The sequence below is a fragment of the Lolium perenne genome, chromosome 3 (genome assembly GCF_019359855.2).
Source record: "Lolium perenne isolate Kyuss_39 chromosome 3, Kyuss_2.0, whole genome shotgun sequence".
Lineage (NCBI taxonomy): Eukaryota > Viridiplantae > Streptophyta > Magnoliopsida > Poales > Poaceae > Lolium > Lolium perenne.
Genome location: NC_067246.2, coordinates 26,745,758 through 26,751,362, shown reverse-complemented (window position 1 = coordinate 26,751,362; position 5,605 = coordinate 26,745,758). Strand labels below are relative to the sequence as shown.

The following is a 5,605-nucleotide window of genomic DNA, read 5'->3' as shown; positions in this document are numbered from 1 at the left end:
TCCATAATGGCTCCCACATATTCAACGATGACTTTAGTGATCGAATGAACCATTCACATACATTATCAATTCCCTTTGTCTCACGATATTTTACTTGTCCGAGGTTTGATCTTCGGTATCACTCTATACCTTGTTCAACCTCGTCTCCTGACAAGTACTCTTTACTCGTACCGTGGTATGTGGTCTCTTATGAACTCATTCATATGCTTGCAAGACATTAGACGACATTCCACCGAGAGGGCCCAGAGTATATCTATCCGTCATCGGGATGGACAAATCCCACTGTTGATCCATATGCCTCAACTCATACTTTCCGGATACTTAATCCCACCTTTATAGCCACCCATTTACGCAGTGGTGTTTGGTGTAATCAAAGTACCTTTCCGGTATAAGTGATTTACATGATCTCATGGTCATAAGGACTAGGTAACTATGTATCGAAAGCTTATAGCAAATAACTTAATGACGAGATCTTATGCTACGCTTAATTGGGTGTGTCCATTATATCATTCACACAATGACATAACCTTGTTATTAATAACATCCAATGTTCATGATTATGAAACTAATCATCCATTAATCAACAAGCTAGTTTAAGAGGCATACTAGGGACTTCTTGTTTTCTACATATCACACATGTACTAATGTTTCGGTTAATACAATTTTAGCATGATATATAAACATTTATCATAACCATAAAGATATAAATAATAACCACTTTATTATTGCCTCTAGGGCATATATCCTTCAGATGTCGTGATGGCAGTAGTCACGCCGGAGCACTCCCCAAAAACCTGATTGCCCTTCACCCGTACAGGTTCACGAGATGCAGGGTTCCGGAGGCCTACTGTCCCGGCAGTTGGTGCACGCCGACGGACGGGATGAGGAAGACGAAGGCGGCGACGCAATGAACTGGAAACAGGTAGTCGCGTATGTGTGTAGTTTTGGCTAGGGTTTGCGTCCGCGCTTATAGAGTGCGGTTCGGGAAGGTCGTGGGACGCAGCCCACGTACGAGTTCACAATCCAGAAAAAAAACGGAACGAAAACGGCTGTGTTAACGTCCGTTAATGACTTCTAATTGATTACACAATTAATTTCCCAAACAGCAAAAAGATAAGCTCGGTTCGGCGAGATTCCCGCAACCCGCGGCACGTCGTGATAAGGCATGGCGAGGCGGGCTAAGAAGGAGGAGGAGTGCGCGAGCGCTCTCTCTCTCTCTCTCTCTCTCTCACTTATTAGGACTAGAACAGCCCACCTTATATACTACTCCAACTCTCTTCCAACTAGCAATGTGAGACTATACTTTAGCCCCCACTAGTGCTGCCACTGATATTTGGATTGGGCCATGTGAATTTTAGAATTTGATAGTGGGCTATGGGCCAAAGACCAAATGCCCAAATTTCCAGCAGTGGAGCGAGGGAAGATGTATGCGAGGGAGCTGTATTTTAGAAGGCTGACAGACGAACTAGGGAGGATAAGAGAGGACGTGAAACCCCGGTGTTCGCGACCACGCAGCCGAAGCCCGATTTAGGTCGTCCCAAACGCCGTTGGTCAAGTTTTTTTTCCAGTTCAAGCCATGTAGAGGCGCGGGCACTGTTTGGATCGCCCCGTTGAATATGGCCTGAGACCCCGCGAGCTATTGCACCGGGCCTTAGGCTGGTGCCAACGCGGGCTGGAGGCGGGGCGCTACCGCCCGAGGCGGGGCGAGAGGGGGGCGAGACAAGAGCGCGGGGCGGTGGCGCGGGCGCCCGGCGGTAGCGCCCGCTACCGCCCGCGCTGGGGCGAGAGGGAGGCGACAGGCGGGCGAGAGGGGGGTGGCAGCGTTGGCGAGGCGGGGCGGTAGCGCAGGCGAGAGGGAGGGTGTAACGGCTAGCTGACGTGGCGCGATCTGATTATTTATTATGTAATTTTTAAAATTTATTATGCAATTTTATTAATTATTATGTAATCGGTAACATTTTTAGTTGAATAAAATAATTTTCTTGTATTATTTTGAATGTCTAAAAAAACGAGTGAAATAATTTAATCTGAAAAAGAAATGGTGATGTGGAGGAGAGAGAAGTGAAAGCTGGCACTATAGTCTGTGCATTGGCACCATAAGATAAGTGTGGGATGAGAGTGAGAAAAAAAGCTGACGTGACAGGGTTATAGTGTGGTGATGCATTAGCGCCGGCCTTATCGGCTAGGCATGTCGCGTCAGTCTCTCCACCTTCCCGATACATTTTTTTGACTAACCTCTGCAACCTCCCCATTTACTACCACTCTACTAGCGAACAGCACAAATCAAATCAACAACCCATTGGGGAAGCTAGCGGCGCCGGAGGCGTGAAGAAGAAGATGAAGGCCGCCGTCGCCACCGATGTCACCGTCGACCTGGCGGGCCTCGACTACACCCTCTGCCTTAACATCCTACGGCCTCCGGTCTTCCAGGTCTCATAACTCCATACCCGCCGTCTTCCTTACCTCGTTTGATCTACCATTGCGCTGCAATCCGGATGTCATGCTCATGCCTGTACCGGACGAGAAGGCCGTGTAGAGCGTAGTACAGTTAGATGTATATGGGGGACAGGGGAAGGGTTCCCGTATTTTGCGGCTAGGGTTCGCTACACCGGCGGGAGAATGCGGCGAAGGCCGAGGCAGCGGAGTCGGAGCCGTCGCGTGCGCTCGTTGATCCCCTTTTTTTTTGTTATTGTATATAAAGGGGACCGCGTCATATTTTGAGTTTTTAGGCAGATGAAATCTTTGCCTTTCCGAACTTGTTGTAGCCAATAGTTATTTTTTTCCGCAAAAGGGAGATCCCCCGGCCTGTTCAAATCGAGATGTGTTAAATAGCTTGAGCTTTCATCCATATCCATGGCTTACGATCAGGATGGTTCACAAGTTAGCATCAGATTTTGTACCTTGCTGGGCACTTTATTTTGATAGTAACTGGTAGTGACTACTGTAGGACAAAGTTATTCAGAGATCTGTTCTAATCTCCACATTGGTCAAAGTTTCTGAATCTTTTACTGTAAGATCTTTGAGGCCCATGGCACCCAAGTTCTTCGCTGTCAATGACTTATCCCAACTTACCAAATGTATTTGGTAAAATGGTGCTGCTTAGCTTTGTCTTGATTGATATTTCGTTCCAACTCCGCAACCTCCTCCAGACATTCTTCAAGAACTGAAGTATTTTTCATTCCTAGCTTTCAATGAAATATTCAAAATTTCCTTAACAGTCTCCCTCATGACCTTGGTATGCATTGTCTATATCTAGGAGTGACCATACAATCAGTTAAATTGCCTTTTGTCAGAAAATTTTGCCTACCAAGCAGTCAATCGTTTCTATATGTTCTAATGCAAATTATAGCTTTGTAACGATGTATCCTTTTTTTTATCTATAACTCTACTTCATTGTTTTCTTGTTGAAACATTGTACGGCGATTAATCAACCAAATTTTACATGGTATATGTTTTTTTACTTTTGTGCATGTTCAGCACTCTATATTTTTCTCAAATTACCAGTATCATCAAGCATGGCCTATTCCCTTCATGATTTACAGTGTGCCGCTGGTCATGTTATTTGTTCGACCTGCTATGAGAAGCTCCTGGAGAAAGACTATTGCCAGCTGTGCTCGGTCAGCACCAGCTACAGCAGGTGCTTTGCAGTAGAGCGTGTCCTGCAGTCTGTCAAGGTCCGATGCTCCAATGCTGGGTATGGATGCATGGCCAAGATGCCCTACTATGAGATTCAGGATCACGAGATGAACTGCCTGAAAGGATTATGTGACTTCAGTGGGTCAAACATCGTGCAGTCCATGCCCCTGCACCATGGTTACCAAAGGTTTCTCCATCCGTAAGAATGAACATCAGTATCAACAATCACGAGAGCAAGATCGGCAATCGTGAGGACAAGAGGATGCATGATAAGAAGACTTCAAATTGTGATAATAAGAGTTCAACGGTATGGCATAACAAGAGTAGAAAATTAGGAAAGCTCCGATCCAGCCATTTCCTAGTATTGAACTTGTCTGCTAAAGGCTTCTCCTGTTATTGTTTATTTTTTTTTTTTTGCGATTAAGACCCCAGCTTTATATATTAAAGCCTTGCAGTACAACCCAAAGAAAACCGAAAAATACATTCCGGTCCTCTTGGACCCAGATCCAGAGCAACGCCGCCGCGGGAGGGAGACATGGCGCACCGCAACTGCCGCCGGACTTCACCTGAGCCAGCGCCGCCTTGACGAAGAGCAGCCTTACCGCGGTCGGGGGATCGCCCTCCTCATTCTTCCGAATCGCACGACGGAGAAGCTTGAACCTGGAAAACCGCCAGCAGAGCGACGCCGTGGTCGTCACCGAGGACGAAGACGACGACGTCGAGCTCCACCTTGAAGATCTGGAGCCATAACCCCCTATACAAACCCCACAAACCTCCCACCAACGCCGGAGGAAGCGTCGGCAGAGCGGAGAAGAGGCTGGAGGACAAAAGCCACAACCATGGCCGGCGCATCCGCCCCGCCCGCCATGATCCAGGCACCAACAAGCACCAGCAGGTTGTCGACGACGACGAGGACGACGCCGAAGCGGAGGAGAACCTGCAGCACCACTTATTCGCATCAGCTCCGCCCTCCCCTCCATGGCGGCGCCGGCCCCGAAACTACACCTCCACGACCTATCTACACCGCCAAGACACAGATCAGGGGATTCCCCACCCTCCCGCCGCCGGAGCGGCCGGCGGAGGGGGAGGAATCCCGCCGATGTGCCGGCGGGCACTGGGAACCCCGAAGTCGCCTCCCGGATCGCCTCTGGCTACTGTAGAGAGAGAGGGGAAAACGAAGTCGCCTCCTCTGTTAGTTATTCTCCTGTTATTGTTTATGAAATACAGATCTCTGCATTTCTCCTGTTATTGTTTATGAAATGCAGAGATCTGTTGTGAAGATGGGTCCCTGTGGAGGTGGTGGTGGCAATGCTTGGAAGATGGACATGCGTGGCGTCAACCGCATTATGAAGGTGGTTGTCCGCCATGGCGCAGCGGTTGATGCCATGTCGGTGTTCTATGAGCAGGAAGGCCAGGAGAAGAAGACCAAAGCTCTGGGGAGGAACCGGAGGAAAACGCTCAGAGGTATAAGTTACAACTTGCGACCCATCACATTCTTGTTGGGGGATGTCACAGTGTCACTTCATGCAGTGACTTGATAGCGATAAATTTTCATTTTGGCATGTCTAGATCTGCCTGAAGCCAGGCGAGTATTTGACAAGTGTCAAAGGCCACTATGGCTTCTATAACAACTGGTTCGTCATACGGTCGCTCACTTTCGTGAGCAACCGTCGCAATTTCGGGCCATATGGGAAGGAGGAAGGGTCGCCATTCAAGCTCCCTGCGACTGGTGGAAAGATCATTGGCTTCCACGGGCGCTCCGGTGGCCTCCTGGACGCTCTTGGCACCTATGTCGAGATGGTCTAGCTGTTTAACTTCTGTACAATGATGGGGGGAGGGAGTCGGGACTTAAGATGCTATGTAATGCTTAATCTAGCTAGATGCTTCTTCTAAACTCTGTTATGTAGTAACGTATTGCTTTTGCTTCTGTTGATGAATGAACAGTCCTGTAGAGTTACTGCGGAACTTA

The 5,605-nt window shown here is 48.3% G+C and overlaps 1 pseudogene; it reads left to right on the top strand.

Moving 5' to 3' along the window:
• Positions 1-2,878: 2,878 nt before the first annotated feature.
• Positions 2,879-5,605, top strand: LOC127341008 (uncharacterized; annotated as a pseudogene).